The 9,328-nt window shown below is 47.3% G+C and overlaps 1 long non-coding RNA gene across 1 annotated transcript; it reads right to left on the bottom strand.

Moving 5' to 3' along the window:
* Positions 1 to 308: 308 nt before the first annotated feature.
* Positions 309 to 9,036, bottom strand: LOC147653186 (uncharacterized). The gene is made up of 2 exons (XR_015287026.1): positions 8,804 to 9,036; positions 309 to 3,768 (listed from the first exon to the last, which is right to left on the bottom strand). It is a non-coding gene; the product is annotated as an uncharacterized LOC147653186 (long non-coding RNA).
* Positions 9,037 to 9,328: the final 292 nt, after the last annotated feature.

Raw genomic sequence — 9,328 nt, 5'->3', positions numbered from 1 at the left:
GCGGTGGAGAGAAGGGAATTTTGCCATCACCCAGACGGAGCGGCTGCTTCTTCTCCTTCTCCCCTCTTTGTTGGTGGCCTTGCACCCCTTGTCCTGCCGGGACGTGTGGCAGTGCCAGCCACCGCCACAGAGCTGCTGATACACCTCATCCACCAGCCCAGGATCTCAGCTCATCCCTGCTGTTCCAGCTGACTGTTCCTCGGAGCCCTGCAGGAGCACCGGGACTGACTGCCCGAGGGGTTTGTGAAACAAAGCCTCTCCTCCATCCCATCTCAGCCGAGAAAGCTGTCACGGGGTCCCTGTTTCTGTTTTCTTGTTATTGCTGTAATTATTGTTTGTTTGTTTGCCTGGTTATACTAGTAAAGAATTGTTATTCCTCTCCCCAAATCTCTGCCTGAAAGCCCCCTTGATTTCAAATTTACAATAATTCGGAGGGAGGAGGTCTACATTCTTTCATCCCAAGGGAGGCTCCTGCTCTCCCTAGCGGACACCTGTCTTCTAGAACCAAGACATCGTGTCACACGTTCTCCTCGGCAGACGCAGTGCAAAAGCTTTCCGCTTGCATTAAGAGCAAGAAAGGCAGAAGTGGGTACTCGGCAGCTCGGAGAAAGTATTGGCAAGAGGCGACCCTCCTTCAGCAGACGCTGCTTTCCAGAGCTCTTGGCATCAGGCCAACGAACAATGTGTGTCTGTGGGAGAGTGCCGGTCTGTGTCCAGGCGGTGGAAAGCACGAGCACTGCAGGCAGGCGAATAAGGAAAGTGTTTAGCAGGCATCTGGCACACGAAACTTTCAGACTGCAAGTGGAACATAGCTTCCGCTCGACCGCTTGCTGAGTAGTCGCTAGTTGTCTTGTGGAAGAAGTACAACCACGACTTCCTTCTGCTGCTCCCTACTGCTGTTGCCGCTCTCTGTGGCAGCAATTGCGCTTTCCTTTGGACTCCGAGACGCAGAGAAATGCCCTGCACAGCGCAGATGCCTGTCACACCATGGGTGGAATAGGGTGCTGCAAATCCGTGCTTGTGTCAGTGGCAGGGGTGAGCTGCACAAACATGTGCTGTCCTGTCACACGTTCTCCTCGGCAGACGCAGTGCAAAAGCTTTCTGCTTGTATTAAGAGCAAGAAATGCAGAAGCCGGGACTCCGGCGCTCGGAGAAGGTAATGGCAAGAGGCGAGCCTCCTTCGGCAGAAGCTGCTTTCCGGAGCTCTTGGCATCAGGCCAACGAATCATGTGTGACTGTGGGATGGTGCCGGTCAGCATCCAGGCGGTGGAAAGCACGAGCGCTGCTGGCAGGCGAATAAGGAAAGTGTTTAGCAGGCATCTGGCACACGAAACTTTCAGACTGCAAGTGGAACATAGCTTCCGCTCGACCGCTTGCTGAGTAGTCGCTAGTTGTCTTGTGGAAGAAGCACGGCCACGACATCCTTCTGCTGCTCCCTACTGCTGTTGCTGCTCTGTGCAACAACAATTGCGCTTTCCCTTGGACTCCCAGATGCAGAGAAATGCCCTGCACAGCGCAGAAGCCTTTCACACCGTGGGTGGAATAGGGTGCTGAAATCCGTGCTTGCGTCAGTAGCAGGAGTAAGCTGCACAAATATGTGCTGTCCTGTCACACGTTCTCCTCGGCAGATGCAGTGCAAAAGCTTTCCGCTTGCATTAAGAGCAAGAAAGGCAGAAGCCGGAGCTCTGGAGATGTGAGAATGTGAGAAGGAAGCTTGTGCACCAAACTTACGGACTGTAAGAGGAATGTAATTGCTGCTCGTCATCTTGTCGAATTGATGTTAGCTGTGGTCTGGGAAAGAGTTCAGTCGTGGCTTCCTTGTTCTGCTACCTCTTGCTGTTACTGCTCTCTGCGGGAGCTCTTGAGCTTTCTCTTAGGCTCTGAGATGCACAGAAATGCCCTGTGGAGCACAGAAGGCTGCCGAACCAAGTGTAGAAGAGAGGGCTGCAAATCCGTGTTCGCGCAAGTAGCAGGGGTCAGCTCCGGCCAATATGTGTTATCCTGGCGCACGTTCTCTTTGCCAGAAGCCCTGGAAGAGCTTCCCGCTTGCATGAAGACCAAGAAAAGCAGAAGCCAGAGCTCCGGAGATGTGGGAATGTAACAGCAAGAGGTCATCCTCTTTCAGTGGATGCAGTGCTCGGGAGCACTTGGCAGCCGGCTGAACAAACCATGTGTGTGAGAAAACGTCGGTTCGCGTCCGGCCACTCGAAAGCGCGAGCACCTCGAGGGGGCAAAGAAGGAAGGCGCTTAGCAGCTGGCTTGGACTTCTTTTGAGATGACATTGGAAATGCCATCCATTTGGAACAAGAAAGCTCTGCTAAGGACAAAGGCCTATGCTTTACAGTGCACACATTCATCTTTCTCTTATTTTCTAATCTTATACCTAAATCTGCTTTATCTGTTAAATCCAAACTCATCTGTATTCTCTCTTCATTAAAACCACCCAGCAGTGTATCTGTAACAATCAGGAGCTCACTTCATAGTGCTGCTTTTTGCTATTTTCACTCCAAAGTGATTTTATAGCCTCTTTTCTACAGAAGCTTTTGCTGCTCCTCTGGATCCCTAAGTGATGCAAACACTCTTCTTGGACTCTGTCAACCAAAAGCACTTTCTGAGTGCCTGCATTCATTACCTGAGGAAAATAAGTTATGCATGTAACAGTGGAGCCTTCTTAAGTGAATCCCTATGTTTCTTTGGCAATAGACTTCTTAGAAAGGTCTGGTGCAGCAAATAATATGTACTCTCCACTAATGACTTTTTTAACATTAGTTAAGGCCGCAGTCTGGTGATTCTTATGAAAGCAGAATAGCAGTGTAAATAATATATATAAGAGCACATCCTATTGAAGTTGTGATCATCTTCTGGGTGTCAGCCATGTGTATTATTAGTCTATGCAGAACTGTCAAGCAGTAAGGAAAGAAAATATCACATTGCAAAACTATCTCTAATGCACTCAGCTGTCTCCATCAGCATTGTTTTGACTTATTTCAAAAACATTTACTCTCACTTTGATATTTTGACTCCTTAGCTTAAGTAAATCCTTGTGAACATACCACAGAATGGAATACTGCTATGCTTCCTCCTCTTTTTCATCTTCATCTTTCCTATCCCCTCACACACGCTTACAGGATGTTTTATCTTATGGTCCTACTATTTGTCTAGGTTGTTGCAATACTAAGCTGATGCCAGATTGGGTTTTGTTTGTTTGTTTTTCCCAGGAAAAATATGCCCAAAACCTGGGCATCTTTAACTGAAATACCTGAAAAAAAATTAATTTGGTAGAAAAGTTATCGTACGTTTGATTTGAGCATTCCTTGCATACATTGCAACAGCAATGGGTGACTTTATGGTTGTTTTGTCATGACTTTACAATAATATTGTATCCCCTATTGTCTACTTTATGCCCAGAAATGGGTCTTGTAACTTTAAGCTGGGTCCAAAAGCAGAGTGAAGCCAGTGGAATTCTTTCATTGGTCTGTGTTCAAACATACATACTCCTCCATGTTCTCTCAGCAGTGTTGTGTAGCACAGAGAGGGAGTACATCTTTGCTTTTAGCCAGATTCTTTTTTGTTAGCTGAGGCAAGAAGTTTTCCCAGGACTTTTCAGGAGTATATATTTTCTCCATTGACTTCCGTTGTTTCTTCTGAAACTGTTCAGCTTAGCTCTGGTCGGAAAACAGACCATGATCAGGGGCCAGCAGGGATGCTGCATCCTGGCTCCAGACATTGGGAGAACCTGAGCAGGACTGTAAATTCTATCAGCTTTCTCTGCAGAGAGAAGATTTTAAAATCTAACATTATTCATTCTTTTTCCCATGGCTGCATGCAATCTATGTGTTAAGTAAACATTTTTTTTCACTTTCCTCCAAGAAATTACAATTGTATCAGTGGTGGGGGGAGGGAATGCTGAAACCTGTCTTCTTTAGAGGGGATGCTCCTTTCAGGATGTTTCCACCTAATGTGTCTCAAACACACACAATGGGGTATGCTATGTTTATATGTCCTCTTGCTCCCTTGCGTCCACAAGTCCACCCAGCTGTGTCCCAGAGAGAGGAGGAGATATTAATAACAAGGACTTTGAGAATAAAACCAGGGTTCTTTCCTTCCTAGGACAAAGTCACAGCTTTATTCAGGGGGGATCTGGGGCAGAGGAAAAAGAGAGAGACTGATCCCATGCTGCTTTTTGAAGGATGGAAGAAGAGGGAAGCGTTACAAGTAATGACCAATAGGGAAACATTAAAAGGGAGGAGTCAGGGATAGGAACTAACACTCTGTAGCTCAGAGGGTATGTCTGAGGATTACACCATAATTTTCCATACACTGCAACACCTCACCCTTTTTTGTTGTACAAAGATAAAAGAAGGGTTTGGGGCTTATTTTGACATAGAATGTGAGTTTGTCCACCACTCATAATTGGTAGGCCAATTAGATTCTTTTAGGTCAGCTAGTTCCATGTGGTTACCTTTTGAGGTAGTAGAGGTTAAACCACTGAGAGCTTTTAGAATCAAACAATGAATAATCCCAAATACTAATACAATTAGGAACAAAACAACAAAAAACAGAATTGTTTTAACTATTGAAGTCCACCATCATATGAGTCACCAGCCTTTGAACAGCTTGCTAAACCAGTCCTTTGATTCTTGTTTCGTTTGTCCAATCAAGCTCTTCATCTCTCGGAGGGCTCCATGGACACTGGGAGCTTTCAAGGTCAGGTTTAGGCAGCAAAGTCTTTCAGATTCCTGGCTTTTGTGTCCATGTAACAGCAGAAGGAGATCTATGACCGCTCTGTTTTGGAGTGTGGCCTGTCTGATGCTCTCTTCATCGTCTAGAAGGGAACTGGGGGCAGTGGACATTAAGTTGGCCTGCTTAACCACCCAACATTCTAGATGTCCCAATTCATCTAGTGCTTTGGCAGTTGCAACCCATGGAAGGAATATGGATGTAACAATTCTTTTTGATTTTGCTCAATGTAAAATTTCAGAATCACAATTTGGGTCTAATTCATCAGCATTCCTTTTATGGATTTTGCTAGTTGAATTGCCTTTCTGAATTCATTTGATAATTTGAGTTTGGTTGGGTGCTAGCAGGGACAGTCGTTCTATGGTACAAGGCCCTCCTCAAAGCCGAGATGGAGTTCTGCCCAGGCTCTACATCCACAAATTAGAAATAGACCCTTGGGGAGGCTTTTTGGATGTGAGTGGAGAGGTTTGCCTGTTAACATGACTTAGGTTACCACACCATTTTTTTGCTGTAAATTCTTCTTGAAGGTGCACTATATTGTTAAGGAGTTTAGCATCAGGCTTCATTGTAAAAGAAGTGAACACAGTAAGGTGCTGGGGAGGAACCCAACAGCTCTAATTCTTGGGGTTCCTTACCTGCTTTGGGCAGTTTTGGTAACCACTCTTCCACACAGTTCTTAAGTACCACAGCTCGCCACCCACAAGTTATCTGTGGTTGGGCACTGTGTGCTTTGGGAACTGTGTTGGGCTTGGGAGTGTCAAGGCCAGCTGGAAACTCCCAAGTCTGCAGTGGAATTCCTAGCAGGCAGGTAGACATAGGGTCCTTTGCTGCAGCAGCAGACAGGCAGATATTTTCTTGCTGGAGTGTCTGTGCCAGGGTCACCCAAATGTTCTGATGCAGCTGAGGGACGATACAGGCAGTTGTCAAACTGCCCAGCGTGAGCAAGATGACTGCAGGGATAGGGTTCATCTTGAATTTGAGTGTGAGGTAAGTTTTCTCTAAAAGAAAAAGAAACAAACATTTATAAGGCATGATTACAGTCAGGGTGTGCAGGTCAGAGAGTAACCAGAGGCCACGAAGGTTTCTTCTTGCTCTTCCTGGCAGCGTCTTCTCTTGGAGGCAATGGCCACTTGTTTTCCATCTCCTTCTGCTGGAGCTGGGTTTTTGGGAACAAAAGGCTTTACCCACTTCTGTGGTATCCATCAGGGGCCTGTAGGGGTGAACACACATGCGTAGCCGTGCTCCCAGGTGACAAGATTATAGGGGCCTTTGGTCTGACAGGTTTCTGGGTCCCTGATTAAAACTGGCGGATGCTGTGACAACTTAAATTGATCACCACTGTTAAAATGCCGAGCCACCGGACGACTCATGTTTTCAAATGAATTCTTCAGGAAATTGATGGTAAACATGGCTTTGCAGAGCTTCTGCTGTGGAGACATCCACACTGTCCCACTGCCCTGCCTGGTTAGGACTTTTTTGAGCATCTGGTGGGTACACTCAATCGTAGCCTGACCTGCGGGGAAGTGGTGGATGCCGGTTTTGTGTTTCACTCCCCACTGCTGGACAAATTCAAGGAATTCCTTGGATTTATATGCTGAGCCATTATCTGTTTTAATTTCCCTAGGGATGCCGAGCACTGGAAAGGCCTGTACCAAGTATTGTTTAGAATGTATAGCTTTTTCTTCTCCATGAGCAGAAGCATACACTTCCCCCTGAGTATGTGTCAATGTTCACATGTGCATGTTTAAGGCAACCAAAACTGGGAATGTGTGTGATGTCCGTCTGCCACACTTCACAGCTCAAAAGGCCTCGGGGGTAAACCCCGATATCTAGTGATGGCACAGCCTGGAGCTGGCAACTGGGACAGGTGGCCACAATGGCTTTAGCCTGATCCTGTGTCAGCTGGAACTAACACGTCAGTCCTGGCACGTTTTGATGGTATTGCTGGTGGCTCAGCTTGGCCTGCTGGAATACATCTGGGAGAGGTACTTTTTCATCTGGGGTGGCAAGGGAATCAACTTTGTGGTTCCCTTCTGCAATTTCACCTGGGTAATCAGTGTGTGACTCCACATGCATCACATAGAAAAGATGGTCTCAGGTTGAAACAAAATAACTTAGTTTGAAGAGCAACCTAAAGAGATGTTTGTTCTCAATGTCCTTGAGAACTGCCTGCTCTGTTCTGGACACCACTCCTGCTACATAAGCTGAGTCGGTAACCAAATTGATTGGCTCCAAAAACCTCTCAAAGGCTCTCACGGCCATGGCCAGTTCAGCTATCTGGGGTGACCCCTCCACAAATTCAACATCAGCTTCCCAGTGCTGAGTCTGAGGATATCTCCAAGTCATCACCAACTTGTGGGATGTCCCAGATGCATCAGTGAACACTGTGAGAGCTTTGAGTAGCTGTCGGCTCTTTTTCTCACAAGGAATGTGGTGGAATTCCTCATGAAACAATTTGTGCCATGATGCGTGGACTGATATTTGCCCACTGTAGCTGTCCAGAGCAAACTGAACATTAGCATTGCTCTGCAGTGGGTGCTCAAACATCTCTTTGGTCAGTTTCTCAAGGGAGTGTTTTCCTTCCCTAGAAAGTCTGACTGGGAGGTGCACACACACGAAGTCACAACAGGCCAGTTCCTACAGCCTCACTCTGGCCTTTTGAGTCAGCTGAGCCATCAGCTCTTGTGGCTTGGTGATAGTTTTGGGTCGTTGATGGGAGAGGAAGACCCACTCTATGATTAAGAGTGAATCTCTCTGCCCCTTAGCCCATTGGGTATCAACCCATGTAAGTGCGGTAGTTTCCCCAGGACAATAAATTTGAAAGGCAGCTCTGGTTTGAAGTGATGTGCCTGTCTTTCTTTCAAGGCCCTCTGTGCTTTAGCCTTTTCAATTACAGTTTTTGCTTCTGCAGACAGTTCCCTGGGAGAAAGCAGCTCTCTCTCCCCTTTCAATAAATTGAGCAGGGGGCTCAGGTCTTGATTAGTGAGAGCTAGCCAGGGTCTGACCCAGTTCAAGGACCTGCACAGGGAATGGAGATTTGCTAGAGTTTTAGGATTACTAATGATTTCTAATTTCTGCAGAACTACAGTCCGCACGATGACCTCCAGGCCCAGGTATTTCCAAGGTGGCATCCTTTGAACTTTGTCCTCCTGCAGTTGGAATCCAGCAGAGGTGAAAACTTTAACTACTAGGTCAAGTGTGTGTTGGAGTATAGTGTCATTGGGACAGCACACTAGCACATCACCCATGTAGCGCTAAATGATGGCTTTCTCTTTTTTCAGTGCGAACAGGGGATAATAATGAGGCCACATACCACTGGCAGATAAAGGGACTAGCCTTCATCCCCTGAGGTAATACTCTCCAGTGGTATCGCTTCATTGGGGCTTCCCAGTTAAATGTGGGGATTGAGAAAGCAAACCGTGGTGCATCTGCTGGGTGTAGGGGAATTTGGAAGAAACAGTCTTGATGTCCAGAACTGCCAATTGCCAATTTTGTGGGAACGTTGGAGAGGGCGTCCTGGTTGGAGTGACCCCACGTCCTCAATTTTCTTGTTTATTTCTCTCAAATCCTGAAGGGGGTCCCACTTATCATTCCCTGGCTTTTTTATTACTAATACGGGGGAATTCCGAGAGCTAATTGTTTCTACTATGTGGCCTTTGGCTAATTGTTCCTCCACAACCTCTTTGAGGGCCCTGAGATTTTGTTTACTGAGAAGCCACTGATTTACCCACACTGGATTGTCATCCACCCATGTTGAATTTTGGGTGTAGCGTTCCACAGTGGCCCCCTCTAAAAATCCTGGGGGATCTCAGGAATGGTTAGTTTGACTCCCCACTGGGACATGGTGTCTCTCCCCCACAGGGGTCACCTGTAGTCAGTGACAAACGGATAGACACTAGCCAATTTTCCATTCGGGCCCTTGTCATGGAGTTACTTTACCTTTAAGGGAGTTGGAGTTGCTGGGAAGTGCTTGGAGTCTTTTCTCCTGACCAATTATCGGTCATTGCTGGGAATTGACAGCAGTTTAGGCCATTGAAAAGTGGGATCAACTTGTGAACCCTACCTTAAAGTGTAAAAGCAGAGTTCTCTGGGTTCTCTTTGTTTCCTGGCTGTGAAGGGTGGCGGAGCTCCAGGCCTCCTGTCCCTGCCCAGGCCATGCGGCCGGGCGGGGATGGGGCCAGGCCTGCCCCGTCTCCCGGCCGGGAGAGGGGGCGGGGGGGGGGGGCCTGCGGAAAGTTTTCCTCGGGCCCAGGCCGGGCCGAGCCGATCTCTGGCTTGGCTGCAGGTTTTGCTGTTGCTGAATTCACTAGAAACTGCCGAGTGAAGAAGGAGAGAGGCCCTGGACTTGCAGCGGATTGGAGCAGCGACTACACTCTCCAGAGCAGCTATGAGGAACCTTCCGTCACAGACGGCTCCAGCTCCTGTTCGGCAGAGATCTCCGAACCATCTACAAAAGCCTGGGCAAGATTTTAACTCTTTCATTACCCAGATGAGACTTGCGGATTAATCTTTTTATCCAGAGAGAGAGAGAGAGAGAGAGAGTGTTATAAATTTGTATTGTGATATTGGCTTTCACAGATGAATATTA

The sequence above is a fragment of the Cyanistes caeruleus genome, chromosome 5, assembly GCF_971803275.1.
Source record: "Cyanistes caeruleus chromosome 5, bCyaCae1.hap1.1, whole genome shotgun sequence".
NCBI classification, from domain to species: Eukaryota; Metazoa; Chordata; class Aves; order Passeriformes; family Paridae; genus Cyanistes; species Cyanistes caeruleus.
Note: the sequence above shows the minus strand (reverse complement) of the source record. Positions and strands in the feature narration are given on the sequence as shown.